We start from the raw sequence: 17,653 nt of genomic DNA on the forward strand, positions 1-17,653 counted from the left end.
TGCATCTGCTTGACGAATTACCCCAAAACTTTCAGCACAAGAGCTGAAGTGAGTGGGCCTTAGTTTTGAAAATTTTGTGAAGTATCATCAAACCTGCACCAAAGATATTGTCAAAAGAAAAAACGCTTTTTGACGCGAAACACGATTTTAACTATAACTACCTACTGGCGACCAGGATATATATTTTCAATCAAATGCCACAGATCACTATCAAACTCCGGAGGCATGGGTACTTCCTTACGTGAGCATGGCCTCATGTCAAATTATTTTGCAACAAATGTCCATAAAGGACCAGGAGCACTCTCGGGTTCTACATATGATGTTATTATGACTAGAAGACGCATTTTGGCACATTCAGCTGTTTCAATTCTAGCAGTAACAAAACAGGTTTGAGTTCCTATCTAATTAAATAACATAGTTCAGCTGCCCATTGGACAGTAATTCATGGCCATTGACAGCGGTCAACATTTCTTCTTCACTAGTTGAATTATATGTCCACCATAACATGGTGTTCAATAAAGCACTAGTTGATCCTTTGAGCACTTTTGCAACCACAAATTGATGATTTCTAATAAATGCTGCAAAGCACAAATTGAATAAATAACACATTGTGAACTAGCCCACACTCTGCCATCATGTAGGAACTGTTTTTTCCATAACAGAGGCCCTCATCCCGCTGTTTTTTCTTGGCACATACATGAAAGCACCAGTTTTGTAAAAACTACTTGACATTTTGTAATGGCCCAGCTCCTTTTGGCAGGTTTGCCAGTTCTTTGCACTGGTTCTGATGGTTAAAATTTTTCAAAACAAATGCCACAGATCACCATCAAACTCCTGAGGAGACGGAAGCTTCTTTACGTGACCGTGTCCTCACGACAAATGTCCACAAAGGACCAGGAGCGCTCTCGGGTTCCACATATGAGTTTAGTATGACCAGAAGATGAGTTTTGCACATCCGCCTTTTTTAATTTAGAAAATAAAAAACTGGTTTGAGTACGTATCTCAATAAATACCAAAGTTCCCCTACCCATTAGACAGTAATTTATGGCCGTTGCAAGGAGACTTCGAAAAATATGGCTTACGGATGGGGAGAAATACCATAATTTGAGCCGGAAGGGTAGAGAGGTTCTTCTAAACAACTGGAAGAGATGTCAGAGGGATATGTCCTCCCAAATTAAGACTGGCACTCAGAGTAAGTATCTCACCTTGTTATTCAATAAGTTGGGCACTATTCTCTCTGGTGATATATCATCTGTTTAATGGTGTGTATGGAAGCAATTCTTTTTTGTTAAATAATCCCTCACACAATCTAGTAGTGCCATGCTTCATCATCTGGTTCACCCTGACTCCTAAAGGTCAGGGTGGGCTTGATTACATTTCAAGGAGCACTAGTTTTGATTTAAAGATTAAAAATCCTCCAGAAGCTTCGGGTGTCCCTTTATTAGCTGAGTCTCAGGGAATGATTAAAGAAAGAAAAGCACAGGTGTTGTGAGTATCTTATGGCCCTATGACCTAATTTGGCAGCGGCAATGCCAGGAGTCTTGAAATATGAATTTCAATAGACTGGCTGACGTGTTTTGACCTGTCTGGACTTTTTCAGAGCCACTGTCCCACCATGAAACTGCTCTATTTTCTTTAAACAAAGTTGGAAAACAGTAATAAACAAGGAAAAGAGACGTGTGGGTATTTTGTTTACTAAAGGTGCATTCCCTGGGAGAAAACAGACTAGTTATATTTTTAAAAAACTAATGGAGCGCTCCGGTCAGCTGATGTTTTGAAATCGTTGGGGTGATCCATCAAGTTGGGCTGATAAAAAGGGGGGGTCCCTAAATGCAGTTTCTCGATATTCATTTCTATGAGACACTTTAGACACAGCTACATCCTGAACTGCTGAATGGAATTACACCAAATTTGGCAAAAAGGTAACTCTTTTGTTAAAAGATATGAATCCGTTAAGTAGTTCCTGAGAAATTCGAACATTTCTTGAGTATGCAACTGTGGACATGGAGGATCAGTGACCCTTCCCGATCTCAAGCATGAAATGTGATTGGCTACCAGCACTTCAAACCAGGAAGTGTTGGCAGGCGCCTTGTGTCTCGGTTGAAAGGAGTCACAAGAAAACAGGTTAAAGAAAAGCAAAGGGGTCTGGGTAGAATCACCCTGGATCCCTAGGCCTGCTCAGTGGTTACCAAAGTGATCCCAGTGCCAAAAAAGCATAAAAAAATAATCGCCATGATTCAAGGTGAATAGCATTAGTGATGTCATTTGAAATGTCTCAGTGATGTCATCAGTGATGTCCACGTCAAGAGTGATATAATATATGACGTCATCAGCAGTGCATTGTAGGTTGAGTAAGTTATGGTTAACTATAATGGCTGAAGTTTCTGGTTTTGTACAAGTGAAATGTGAGCCTAACTATAATGTTGCTGTAACCTGTGTTTTTTTCAGTTAATTTATAAGATTTTTTGAATACCATTTCCTAACTATAACGGTCCTGAAATCTGTGTTTTTTTCAGTGAATTTCTAAGTTTAAAAAAAATATTAATTCCCAATTATAAGGTTTTTCATTTCTTTGCTTTTTTATATAAATTTATTGTAACAGTATGTACAAAATACTTGACCTTTTGGCAAATCAAACTGACATTCTGCAAACAAATAAAAAAAAATATGCTGCCACTTATCATTGTTTTCTTTTACACTTTTTAAATATAAATCAAAATTCCTAGTTTGACTTCTGTAGTGAGTATGTTGATAACAAATACTAACAAATAAGTTTGGTTTTTCAGACAAAATTGTGTTACATTTTGTAATTTCTTCTGCAAACTCACCAATACTAATCTCTTTCTTGTGTTCTTCAACTCTCAGTTTCTCTACACTCCTCTTATGAATTGAAAAAACAAAACTGCATATAATAACAAACGTTCAGTACATCGGAGTCTCCACATTATGCAGGGCAGTTGGGTATCAAACTCTGTATTTGAGGGGTTCTACAACACTTTCATAGGTGAAAGATGTCAACTTCTGAGACTGAATGCTGTAGCAAGACTGGCAGGATTTGTATCCCTGTATGATAAGCTATATACGTTTTAAGTTAGGGTCATCAGATCCATAAAAAGTGTGAGAATGCATCTAGAATTAGACAAATACCTCACTCATGGTAGCATGCAGACATTTAAACTTGACAGACTGCACTTCCCATTTCAAGCAGACACCTGCATTTATAAGGCATACTTCAAGTATCAGATACTCTTAAACTAGCATAAACAATACATCATCTGCAAAATGTTTGAAACCTCACTTTTCTCTTGCAACTTCAATATTCACTGACAGCTCATAATGTTAGGCCTACGCAAATATGAAAGGCCAACTCTTCTCACGTTACTGTTGTAAGTCTTGCTTTGTTTCTGAAGGCATCAATCTGTGTGTCTGTGCCTCTTTGTGGTGATATTAGTCATAAAAAGAAGCCTACATATAGTAGAAAGCATCTTTTCAGACCACCTGCTCTCTAAATGTGTGTACAAGAAGATGTATGTATTCCTTCATAATATGGGGCAGGTGGTTATTGAACTGTGTATTTGAGGGGTTAAGTGACACCTACATCTCACAAACGTAGGCCTAGGAAAATATGAAAGGCCACCTCTTCTCATTTCACTGCTGTAGGACCCGCCATGTTTCTCAAGCCCTCAACCTGTGTCTCTGTGCCTCTCAGTGGTGGCATGGTCCATCAAAAGAAGCCTGAAGTTCCAGAATTCCTCTGTTTCACACCACATGCTCTCTAAAATGGTGTGGAGAAAAGTGCATGAATTACTTTCTACTCCTTATACAGGGCAGGTGGGTATTGAGCTCTCTATTTGAGGACTTTTCTGATGCCTACATAGGTAACAGATGTCTGCTTCTGCGACTGAATATTCTAGTAGGACTGCCAAGATTTGTGACCCTGTATGAGAAGCTATATAGTTTTTAAGTAACGGCCATCAGATCCACAACATATGTCAGAATACATGTAGAAGTACAAACATGCCTCAGCCATGATAGTACGCAGATATTCAAACTTGACAGAGTTCACTTTCTATTTGAACACCCACCTAAATTTAAACAGCCTACATCATGTGAACATTTCCAGACACTCATACGAAGTAGCATAAACAATAATTCATCTGCCAACATGTTTTAACCTCAGTTTACTCTACTACATTAATTCCACACTCACAAAGCACACATAGTATGCACAATCTATTTCAATCTTCAATTGAAGACAATAAAACAGACTACAATATAGGTTTTTACATTTGGTAACATACTTTAACCCTCACATTTCTCTAATGATTTGTAAGCTATATAAATAGTGTGTGGCAAAGTATCATTACAAACAATGAAGTACTCCTACACAGTATATAACACACCTTACACATTTGTAATTCAGCTCTGAAAAACTTTTGCAGAATAAGAAAATATCAGAAACTCCCCCAAAATGAATTTCCCACTCAACCAATGTGATGCACCGCTTTCAATTAGGTAAAACCCATAATGGCAAATGTTCCCTCACATTTTACATGGAAATTAATGTTAGTAACAAATCAAAATACTTCCAGCATTTTTTCAAATTCGCAAAAACATTTCTATTGGATACACATATTAACCCTTTATTACTCTCTTCTAAAAGTAATGTACTGGAGTCACGACTCTACCGCAGTGCCGCAGTGTAGCATCGCGAGGGAGTCACAAACCCTTACAGGACTTCAAAAACCTATTTCCAAAAATAAGAGTCTATCATTTCCTTATGTTTGCTTTGTTCGCTCTAAGTTGGCAGGGTATGACTAGACGTGGGACGTGGGTTAATTATTCACTTTGCCAATGGTTTCAAGCTAGCCTGGCTGATGAAGGGTGTTACCCAGAAACCTGTACCAGAATGCTTGTTTCCACTTCAGAGAGGACCTGGCGTGGTAGTTCGGGCAGGACTGGTCCCATGAGGCACAGGGTCAAGACTGATTTGCATATAGCTGGGTCTGAACTGAGGTGGTGAAGTGAGCTAAAGAATGATGATGGAATGAACATCTCTTAAAACAATGCATTAAAATCCTGAAGGATTCAAACATGGTGGAAGCTGGTGCCGCCAGAAAGTTATCAGGCTCAGGTCAGCAATCTAGACCTCAGGCTCACGTCGAGAATGCCTAATGCCCGTGTTCTGAGAAGGAACCATGCACTTCAACTGTAGACGTGAGTGAGCGTAGTGTCTACTCATTGCGCAGACTGTTAGTAAAGAGAATTTGTTTGGTTGTGGCGTGATTAGCATCTTTCAGTTTTAGAGACTAATAGTGTTTTGCAACAAATACCTGAAGTAAGCGTAACGCTTGCGCAACGTGGATACATGGAGACCAGAAATTCTCCAGAGGTAGTTCTGAACCTCACGCCTAAAAACAAGTTTTACGTAAGGTATTCTCCTCAGAATTAGTTTGTTTGGTCTTAAGAAGTTCCAGTTCTCGTCCAACGGTAAGATGTGTTACTGAAGTATTCGGCGGCAAAAGGTACAGTGACATTTCTGTATGTAAAGTGCAACAGGCAATGTTACAAACACAAGTCAATCATTAACCAGCTGCTTGATTGAAAAAAACCCGACTCTTGGTTTTTGATAAAAGACAGCGCACAAGTGAAGTTCATTGTAAATTAATATAGGGAGCAGTGTATGGATGCTGAACATTTATAGTACTAAGCAAGGAGCTACCATTAGAAATGTAAGGTTAATTAGTAATAGTGATTAAAGAATAAGACCAGGAGAAGCAGTGGGTGTGTAGTGTAGTTCCCATATTCACATTATTTTCTGTGCATTGGAATAATATTTCCTATAGATTTGACGTAGGACTTAGGTCTACTAGGTATCTATCGTATATATTAAACTTAATTGTTAGTGCCAGCGAGCTCAGAGGTCACTAGAAATTTTCTCAAATTCACAAGATGGATTCCTTACTGACAACCTCATAAACATGACAACTTTGTTTTCCCAAGAATAAACGTATCTTCAGAGTTGTGGAAACAATGGATAAATATTTTACTCAGTCATTCATGCATGCTTTGTTTCATCAGAGGTGCAGAGAAATAGAGAGCTGGGCGTTTTCAATAAAAGGATTTATTAAACAGTCTTCTTTCTCATGCAAGTAAAGTGAACTGCTACAATCGTAATACAGGCTGTAAAGTATAATGCGTACAACGTGAAGATTATTCTAAAATAATACTGTAAAAGAAGTGAATGGGCTGATAAAATCAGCAATGATACCAGAACGAGAGGGGTGGTCGGCAAGTCGGCTATAGCTTGCACTGATGGTGGCTTGACTAGTGTGGCTATAGGAGCAGGAGGAGGAAACGCTAATGGCCAAAATGCGAAAACGCAGCCTGGGTAAGTAGCTGCCCCACATCTACAAGCGCAAGGGGGGCAAGGTGCACTAGGAGCTCTACAGAGTCATTACCGAGACTCAGCATTCCATCAGAGCCAGGAGACACCTATTAAACAAAAAACAGTTGCAGTGATTTTTGATAAAAGGCGGGGTGCCAGGTCGAAAGAGAACTTGGAGCTGAGTAATGAGTGTATTGGCAAAAGTAACGCTGTGGGAGCTGGTGGAAAAGAGGGCTCGTCAGTGATAAAAGAGAACCTGGTTTCGACAGAAGCAGTCACTCCGGCAAAAGCTGTAGAAGATGCTACCTCTCAGTCTGGTTCGAATATGGAACTATCGACTTTGGCATTGGAAAAGGAGTTCGAATATGAGACAGATGGAAAATTCTATTCAATGTCGGACTTAACAACCTTGTCTGATAAGGAACATGAATTGGATAGTGCCAGCCATCTTGGGGACTGGGGGGATCTTCCGGATGATGAAGAAGGAGAAGATCCTTAACAGTTTCAGTCCCAGGACACGGTGAAGAAAACAAAGGATGTTAGTGAAGGAGTACAGCGTGATCGAGTACAGCCTTTAGTACAGATCAACTTGGATGAAGAGCTGGAAGAGGATTCAATTACGCTTGGCCTGATCTATAAGACTGTTATGACTCACCGCAGTGAAACAAAAATGGAGGGGCAGCGAACGCACGGCGCGGTAATGAAACTACAGAATACTGTACGGCGGTTAATAAAAACATGTGTGGAAGTAACATCACGTGTGGTGGAAGTAGAGGAGAGAGTATCCTCTGCAGAAGATACCCTAGCGAAGCAACAAACTGCGGTAGAGTCCTTACAGAAGTCAAAAGCTAACGTGGAATGGAAGCTCACGGACTTAGAGAATAGATCATGCCGTAATAATTTACGTGTATTAGGAATTGCTGAAACAAGAGAGGGGGCAGATCCACGTAAGTTCGTGGTCCAGCTGTTCAAGGAGGCATTTCCAGAGTTGACTACATGGAACTGGGAAAAGGAAGTAATCTGCGCTCACAGGTTCCTGTTTGCGGTGCGACAGCGTGGGAGAGAAAGACAGGGTGACCAAAACTTATACCCAAGGGCAATCTTAATTTGTTTGAATAACTATCTGCTGCGAGAAGCTCTTTATGATTTAGCAAGGCCTGGAAAAAAATGAATTGGTATGAGGTGTGAGTTTTTTGTTCACACAAACTTTTGTCCGACAACTGTTAATGAACGATGGCAAATGCGGAAATTATTTGCTCCTTTTCAAGGTATAGGAGCCCAGGTTTTCCTGCTCAATCCCTCCAAACCAAAAGTCATTATTAATGGTCAAACGAGGTTTTTACATCCGGAAGGATGGCGCAGGACTACTTATCAGATCTGGAAACAAATGCAAAAAAGTGTTGAAAAATGCTAAAAAAAGGGTTACGTAGTATTGGATCTTGATATCGTGAACTCATAACTTGCGATTTGTTTGTAAGGCATTTGGAATATTGGGTGGTGGGTATGGCTAATCACTGCTTTTGTTATTTGTTGGAATATTAATTAGTGTATCAAGTCAAGAAGGCTTTATTTCGATAAAAATTATTATAAAAGCTCATTTAAAATACACAAATTCATGTTTAAAGTAACAAGATAAAAAAAACACAAGAAATTTAGTATAGTATTAATTAAAAAGTTCCCAAAGTTCATTAAAAAGTTGTGTATTTTAAATGAGCTTTTATGATAATTTTTATTGAATTAAAGCCTTCTTGACTTGACTTGACTTGAATTAGTGTATCTCTCTTTACAATGATATGTACTTCTCGATTAATGCTTAGGATATAATTGGGTATTTTACTCGCTTGGTTAAGCTTTGTGCTTAGGACACAATGATGTTAATTGTAACTGCGTCATATGCATAGGTAGAATAGGAGAAACTTTTTTGCTCTTATTCCGCTTTTTTTTTTTTAGGTAATTTTATATGCTGGGTTTCTCTGTAGCAAAGCAATGTATAGTTTCTATGGATTTTTGATCAGGATTTTGGAATCCAAAAGTGAGTAAATACTGTGAAGAGGAGTAAACAATTGTGTTCGTGAGTGGGGTAAGAGAGTGCCATATGAGTGTGGTAGGGAATTTGATGGGGTGGGGGAACGGTTGTTGCACCTCAATATCACTGAGGACAGAGTCCTTAAGCCTCATTTTGGGTGGTGGGGGTGCGGGGGGAGGGGGGAGTTGTAGAGGGTGGTAAGGGGTGGGGGTGGGAGAGTGGGGTGACTTTAAAATCAAAATAATTTGAGACTTATTTTGCAGAATCAGCAGAATTGGTAGTACAGATTGTTCATATAATAGTAGGCAGGTACTACGGTACGCAATATAGGCTGAGGAAAGCTTATCTATGTTTGATTTTTTTATGTTTTGATGGGGCAGGATAAACCTGTCATAGGCACCTGGAATATTTGTGGCCTTAACGATGGTAAAAAGCGGGCTCTTTTTTCTAAAATTGTCAATTCTATGCGGGTAGATATACTTTGTATACAGGAGACACACATACCATGGGGGAAGCGGAGTGTTTAAGGCTGACTGGGTTCGAGGTGTTAGTCTGTTCTAAACAGACATCTATGATTAGTGGGGTCATTATATACTTGAAGTCTGGTGTTGGTTTATGTAAAAGGACATTGGGGGATAAAATGGGTAGGTGGGCCATAGCGGAATTGTGTATTGGTGGTAAATTGTTACCAATCTGCAACGTATACGGATCGAATTTAGATGATCCTGATGTGTTCAAATATTTAGATGTTGAATTGGCAGCTTGGCCTAGTCCACTTCTTTGCTGTGGAGATATGAACATCAATATTCTAAGTGATTTTGATCTTGCCAGTGCTCATAACTATGTGGGGAGAAAACCAAAAGTGTTCAGAGCTCTTCAGGCTCTTCTTCAGGAGCACGGTCTTGCTGATTTATGGTTTCTCCATAAGAAAATAGAGGATGGATTTACGTTCTATTCTATACCTCTTAAAAAAAGTGTTAGGTTAGATTATGTTTTTCTGTCAAAACAGGTGGCAGCTGCCACTGTTATTTTTTGTTTACCACGGCTCCTTTCTGACGCTGAATGTCCTTGGCCATGAATTAGGAAACCACCTAGAGACTGGACGTTTGAAAGGAAGCTATTATCCGAGGAGGGGTACTGTTCACATATTAAAAAATGGGTCGTTCAATTTTTGAATATTAATAGGGAGTCCGCCACAGATCAAGTGGTTTGGGACACGATGAAAGCTGGACTACGGGGTGAGACTAAAAGCTTCTCCTCTTATAGGTGGAATTTAGAACAAGAGCAGATGTGCACCGGGGTTAAAGAGCTCATGGAGGCAGAAATTTAACTAACCTAAAAAATTAAGGATGGAAATGATATAGTGTCTTGCCAACAAAAGGTGACGATTCTTAAAGCCTGGTTGTTGGAGTCATTTGGTCAGGCTCTTGCGTCGAAGTACCTACAATATCGCACAGAGATGTTTGAGTTTGGGGAGATTTCAGGCAGGGTCCTTGCCAAGAGACTCCGTCAGCGAAGTATTCAGAGTCAGGTGGTAAAAATCCAAGACGAACGTGGAATAATAAATGATACCCAGGAAAAAGTTAACAAAGTGTTTCTAGATTTTTACTCCTCTTTATATCGAGAAGACACCTCTTGGCTTAATATAGAGAGGGCCGCAGAAGATTTTTTAGCAGATCTTGAGACCGCAGCTATCTCTCCTGAACAGGCTGTATTTCTGGCGGCCCCAATTCAATAGGAGGAGGTGGAGCTCGCTGTAAAATCCTTGGCTAACGGTAAGGCCCTGATGCAGTCCCATTAGAATTTTATAAGGTATTGCTAGCTGAAATTTGGCAGATTTTTCTTGAGGTATTAAGAGCAGCCCAGAGGGGTATAGTGCCAGAATCATGGCAAAATGCAACCATAGTGTTGTTTAAAAAAAAGGGTAAACCTGAGTTGCTACCATTGTCATTTAGGCCGATTTCTCTAATAAACAGCGTTTCGAAAATGTATTCAAAAATAATGGCCGGCCGACTTTTGCAGGTGTTTACCCCGCTGGTCTCTGTACATCAGCATGGATTCATACCGGGCCGGGACACAACTGATCATGTCAGACGTTCCATTGCATTACTGGACTGGGCCCATGTTACGAACTCACCCCTCGGGCTGATCCTGTTGGACGCCGAGAAGGCGTTTGACAGGGTCTCCTGGGGGTTCATGTGGGCCGTCCTGAAGTGGAAGAGATTTTCAAAAGAATTTATACAGGCGATCTGTGCGATGTATCTCTCTCCAAGAGCGCAACTTCGTTTTTCTGGCCAGCAGACAAGTTCTTTTTCCATTACTAGGGGCATGCGACTGGGGTGTCCCTGTTCACCCTTGTAGTTTGCCTTGTATATAGACCTGTTCCTTTCTAAAATCGAGTCTAATCAGGGTATAGTATCGATAAGAGCTGGTAATATGTTGTATAATCTGTTAGCGTATGCAGATGATATAGTCGTTATAACATCAGACGTTTCATCTGCCTTTAGGGAACTTAAGGAATTAGCAGGGCAGTTCGGTGCAGTATCAGGTTACAAGCTTAATGTCTCAAAGACCCAGGTGGTCCAGACACCTGGTATGACAATTACTGATGCCCCAGTTGTTCCCGAAGCTACATATTTAAGGGTGCGTATAACCTCCGCAGTGGATACCATTCCGGATCTAAATATCCTACCGGTTATAGATGAAGTAAACACTAAATTAGAGCGACTTGATAGCCTGCATTTCTCTTTGTATGGACATTGTAGCGTCATTAAAATGCTAGTTCTCCCTAAGTTTTTATATCTATTTAGGACCATCCCTCTTTTGATTTCCCAAACAAGCTTGATAAAGGCAGACAGGGTCTGTTATAGGTTTTTGTGGGGCTCTAGGCGCTCACGTAGGGCAGCTAAATGGATGTGTCTTCCCTGTGATCGAGGGGGCTGGTTGGTTCCCAATCTCGTTATGTATTATTGGGCTGCAATGTTACAAGCATTGGGCGTATTGTTATGTGGAGATAAAGCGAATGTACCAATATGCAATAGTCCTACTATTTTTGAGATCGGGCTGGGGTCTGCTGCAAGGGTATTTTACTTGAAGTCCTCGAACCCAGCTACTACAAGAGAACTCGCTTTAAAGTTTTGATCGCTGCAAGTACTATATGGTGGCTGATCAGGAGGAAATTAGCTATTCCAAATATGAATCTATATACGCCATTTAACGCCACTCGAATGTTTCCTAGCATTTTTCAGGATTACATTATGCATAGTTGGCAAAGCAAAGGTATTTATGGGCTGGGTGATATGGTGGAGGATGGAGTAGTTTTATCCTATAGCGACATTAGGAATAAATTTCAGTTATCTCCACGCGACTTTTTTAAGTATTTACAGATACAAAGCTTTATCCAAAAATATTTGAAGAAAACACCTGGTATGCTGGAGAAAGTATCAATTATTGAGCCGATTAAGAAGAGAAGTAGGATAGGAATATTGTATCAATATGTAGTTTCAACTCTTCCGGATGATCTGACAGTTCAAAACGCTAAGTGGGAATTGAAGTTAGGAAGGGCTGGTATTGATTTAACTTTGGTGTTAGAACTTGCCAGTCAGGCTATTGTATCAGGCTCACTCAAGACTCAAAGCTATATGGCAATGTTAGATTTATATTACACACCCGCTAAGATTGCAAAGTGGGGTGCCATAAAGGGCAATGCCTTTGCACAATGTGGGCTGCTGGCAGCCGATGCAATACATATGTTTTATTCCTGGCCATCCCTCTGTGGGTTTCTCGATGATATTGAACGCTTTATTAATGGTACACTTAAGATTAGATGTCTATTAACTCTGGCACTTGTGATATTTGAGGTAGAGGATGGCAATACATTAGTAGGTAGTAAATCCTTTTATGAATCAGCCCTTATATTTATTGCTATGTCGCAAGTCCGTCTGTGCATAACATCTCAGTGGCTTTCTCCTGAAGCCCCAACATTCGTGCAGTGGCGAGCAAGACTGTTAGCTATACATCAGCTAGAATTCTCTGTTTTTCTTGTAGAGGGGGGAGGAGGCGGCAATTTGCAACTAGGATGTGGGCGCCGGTGGCGGAATGGGTTGGTTAAAGGAATAGCAATATTTAGGCCGCTTTTTTGTTTGTTATTTCTCCGTCTTTGCTTTGCTTTCTTTATTTTCAATTTCTAGGAATGTTTTTGCTGTACCGCTTGCCTAACTTGTTTAATGACTTTCCTTTTTGTTCTGTATTAGTAACCAATTCAGCTGTGTAAGTAGGAATCTGTATTGTTAGATGTTTAGTCTCAATAAATAAAATAAAAATACATAAAAAAAAAGATAAATACATACATAAATACCAAAAGCTAAAAGTACTCAACTGGTGCTTCTAAAATACGCTTACCCCAATGTACATAACCTAAGTCTAGTATGAAGGAAGAAGTAATTGTGGTGTAGCACAGGTTTAGTTTCTTTGCCAAGAATCTATCCAAGATTTCTCTTAGAGTCTAATCAGCTCTATACCTTCATTTAGAATGAAGAAGGTCTGGTATTTCTGTCTTTGTACTAGATTTCCCAACACCCTGCAAGGGGAGCTTGGAAACACTGGAGCTGGATTCTCAGTGAGAGAAAGGACAGCTTCTCGATCAGTGCGTCAGCTGGAGGGGCAGCTTCCTTTGGCACTTTCTGTAGCGAGCTGTATTAGGCAAGTAGATAGTTGAGCTGCTCCGAACCACCCTGTGTTTGCTACGTAAAGTGTAGGCATATTTATACCTTGAAGGTGCCTAGTTTGACGTAAGTCAGGCATAATGACGTCATCAAAGAAACCCCAAGGGAATGGTAGTTCTTTGAAAACTCCATGATTTCTTGGACACATCAATATTCAAGCAAGGGGATGTCCCTGACTGCTTAAGCCGATTTTCCAAGAAATCGTTGTGGCTTTCTGGTACTGGTGGAAGTAGCCATGCCTGTATTTGGACTGTATGGGCTATGTCTAAATATGGGTACGATTTCTATGTGTTATTAGGGCAATGTGAATTGTACCTATATAAGGGCATGAATCCGGAAATTTCTCTCGGATCCTAAAACGCCATACAACAGGTGGGTGCCGTTGGTTTACAGTTCTTGTCTTTCCATGCAGGTGCTGTGGTACAGACATCCTATACAGACATTCTATACCAATTCCATAATGAAAATAGGAGCAAAACCCTAGGTCAACTGGGTAAATATTGAGAGTGTATCAAGAACATGGGCTGTAGTCATGGAGCAGTATTGCATGCTTATTCGTTTTTGTCATCTTCTGCAGGTACGGTTTTCGAAGATACCCAAAACCTCAACTGACCCATTAGCAAGAGTGAACACCAGTCCTCCTACGCAAGGTTGTCTCTCTGTTTCTTACACTTACCCTTGCCCACCTGCCTGTGTTGCTACCGAGAAACTATTTTTGGGTGACAGAATAGGTTGAGGGGCGTTGGGACCATAGTAGACTCCTCTGGTCTTGGTTTCTTACAGATTGTGACGCAGGTGAAAAATCTGAATGATTCCCTCTACCTTTGATTCTCCATTTGTAATGGAGAATTTTTAAATGTAATGTTTAATTACTACAGTTACTACACTTATACAGGGTTTTGAAAGTATTTGCATTAAGCATTTAAAATCAATGGATTGCTAAAGTTTTTAAAAAAACTGAACAGGCATAGGCTTGTTTAAATTTTTACCTATTTAGTCAAGTAAAATCAATCAAGCTTTATTCAGTGCATAGTACACAACGGCAAAAGCATTCTAATAAAAAAGTGACATTAAAGCATTAAAATAGTTTTTTCCTACATACAGACATTCCATCTACAATTTCAATGCAAGTTACTACTTCTATATTGATCATAGTTTCTATCTCAAAACAGAGAAACTATTAATAATACAAGGACATTTGATTATTAATAAATTAAGAAATAAAAAATATTCATAAAATAGCATATAGAATCATTTTAATCCAGACAAATATTAAAAAACATCATGTTTCTATTAAAAACTACATTTATAAAAAGTAAGACTCAGGGTCTGGGGTCAGTGCATGTTGCATTTTTCTTGTTCATTTGGATTATGTAAACAAATGTGCTTTCTCATAAAGTGCAAAGAGTACAAATAAATGGCTTATAACAGGTTGAGAATTAATAGTCCTTCAAGTGTTCAAACGTCATATTTTTCATACGTTAAGGTTTATAAATGGGAGTTGTCCTTTCTTCTCCTGATAGCCAGTTGTATAAAAACAATGACTGAATTCCTAATGTAATTATTTTCCAAACTGCAGATATGATTACAAGCATGTTTATAATAATATAGCTTATTATCTAAAAACAGCGGCTTTAAGACAAATTTCCGGATGTCCTAATAAAACCTTGAAAAAAGTATAAAGTGCAGCGTGGACTGAGGGGACTCACAGACACAAGGACAATTTGGAAGGTTATGACTCCACTTTCCCAATCTAGGGAAAGCTGATAAATAGTGTAAGGTGTCCAGCCTTAGCCTGGTTAGATGAAATCTATGCTGGGTGTTTTTTATCGAAATAAGGTATGGTTGAATGCCCATCAATATTGGGTGCTCACAGTAAGATTTGACACTCTGTTTTAAACTAGCTTCATCAACTCTTGCACATTCCCTAGTGGTAACTACCCTTGTCTTTAAGTCTCAAATACTATAATCCTAAATGGACAATGGCTCATGAAAATCAGGGTCCACTTTATAATCTTTTTAAAAGATTATAAATATATTCTAACCAGGGGATATTCCAACTATGGTCAAGAGTAAGGTAATCCATAATAATGTCCTTAGTAAACTTAGTCTGGTCTTTCATCCAGATTCCATGCCAAAAAGTAAGTGCAGCAAGTGCCGGACCATTGAATGTCGGATTGTTGATTTACTCCAAGCTGCTCAAAACAGATTAAATAAATTGAGGAACACAACTAGTACTGAGTGAAAAGGATATATTTCTAGCAAACGTTACCGTGCTAGAGAATAAAGTGACTGAGGGACTTCAAGCGCTTTAATTTATGGTGCAACGTCTATCGTCCTGAGGATGGTCTAGTGGAATTGATTTTGTTTGAGACCGAAACGTCGGCGCCATTACACCATTTGTGTTGTACAAAGTTATCAATGGAAACAGATTGAATTATGACAACATCATGAACTGTTTGTAATGTATGGCGAAGTACTCATATTGTCCATACTAGTGAACAAAGGGTGTAAGATACTACTGTGGATACTGTATGAACTAAAACAGTAGTAATGAAGTTGACATATAAGATGTGATTTAAATAATGTGCATGTTCTTCACCAAAATTAATACAATTAAGCATACCGAATTGAATTCATGATAAAAAGAAGCATTTTTGAGAAAACCTTGTCTAGTGTTCTGAAAAATGTTGTTCACGATTGTGACAACCAGTAAATAATAAGTGATGAGGTCAATGATTCCTCAAGGATCATTTTCTGTGTTATTGAATGTACCCAGTTCCTTGCGGAAGATTGGATTGCCCTATTGATGTTACTATATCATTTAAGGCACTAAAGGTAAGACAACAGATCTTAAAAAAGGATTGCTTCTTCACTGTTAACCAGTGGAGCCCTCTCAGCAAAGGGGCTGAGAAAGAGCCTGGAGGGCGGTTTAGAATCATCCTTGCCTTCATTGTTTTGAATCAACTGCAGTTTAGCAAGGAATGTCTCACCCATTTCTGCCAACAACGCATTTCCGTAGTCAAGGCGATTCATCACCATGGCCTGGACCAAGGTTCTCCAATGTTTAATAGGCAGGTAGGGAAGTATCTTGCGTAAAAGACAAAGGCTGTAATAAAAGGAGCTAATAGCAGTCGCAATATGATCCTTCATAGTTAGTGTCAGGTCCAATTTCACTTCAAGATTTGTTAAAGATTGAGTTGGAGTGGGTGCTGTTTCCAGCTGACCAGGCCACCAGTCTTCTGTCCAGATGTTTGAGGCTTTACCCATAAGCATGATCTCGGTTTTGCTGGGATTCAGCTGGAGACAGTTGGAGATGGCCAGCATAACAGCCGAGAATCAGATTTTCTCATCTTTTGGATCAGAACCGATTGAGAACAACAGCTGAGTATCGTCAGCATAATAGATTATCTCGAACCCAAACGGTTCGACATTTTTTGCCAGAGGGAAGATGTAAACATTAACCCCTTCTCTGCTAGGCCTTTTCCCCTCCTGTGCTAAGCCTTTTTTTGGCTATTTGGGGTAGTGCACGCCTAGGCCCTTGTAACTTTTTGACCACATAAGGTATCCACGCCAATTTTGCATCCTTTTCTTCCAACATCATGGGGATTCTAAAGGTAACCAGGGTTTGTGGATTTATTTGGAGGGTCCTAGAAATTAAGCAAAAAACAGTCAAATCTTTGCTTTTCTCAGAACAATGGGAAGAACAGGCTGCAAAAGAAAGCCTCTGTTTTTTTCCCTGCAACTGTTATCAAAAAAGGGCTTGTGGGGCTGAAATCACAATTTTCCAAGCTTTTATGGAATGACAGTATTTTGTCAGAGAACCAACATTTTTCACACAGTTTTGGTAATTTTCTGGGACATAGCCTATTTTTGCTATTTTTAGTGCTTTCAACCTCCTTCCAATTAATGGTAAAAATTAGTATGAAAGCAATAATAGATACTGGAAAGCTATACATTTTACAAAAGTAGACACAATTCTAAATTGACAAAGGGGTCATTTGTCTAAATCCATGAAGGGTTCTTTATAGAAACTAACAGTTACATATTGGAAAAATTGAAAAATTGTGGATAAAACTGCCTTTTGTGTCAACGTTTTCACCTGTAACTTCTTGTAATTATGACAACTCTTTGAAAGCAAACATCTGCTGGACCTTCCTGGTTGTGTGGATATATAGGACTTGTAGGTTCACCAAGAACCCGCCGAACTCAGAGCCAGAAACTGAACAGCAACTTGCAATGATTTTTTATTATGTACCAGGTATAGAGCAATTATTCTTGGAAAATGTATACATGGAAAAATTGGTATGAACGACACCTATGTATTTCTGAAATGGGTAAAAATTATAGAGTTTAGAAACAGTACATATTTGCACATTTTCAAAATTGGGAATACTCATACTAGCATGAGAATTATTGGTAATTTTTCAAAATGACTTCTTTTTTACACAATGTCTTTCATTTGGAAGGGAGAAATGCATGAAACCCCTATACATTTTTTAAACTATACACCCA

Source organism: Lissotriton vulgaris, chromosome 4_1 (genome assembly GCF_964263255.1).
Source record: "Lissotriton vulgaris chromosome 4_1, aLisVul1.2, whole genome shotgun sequence".
Lineage (NCBI taxonomy): Eukaryota > Metazoa > Chordata > Amphibia > Caudata > Salamandridae > Lissotriton > Lissotriton vulgaris.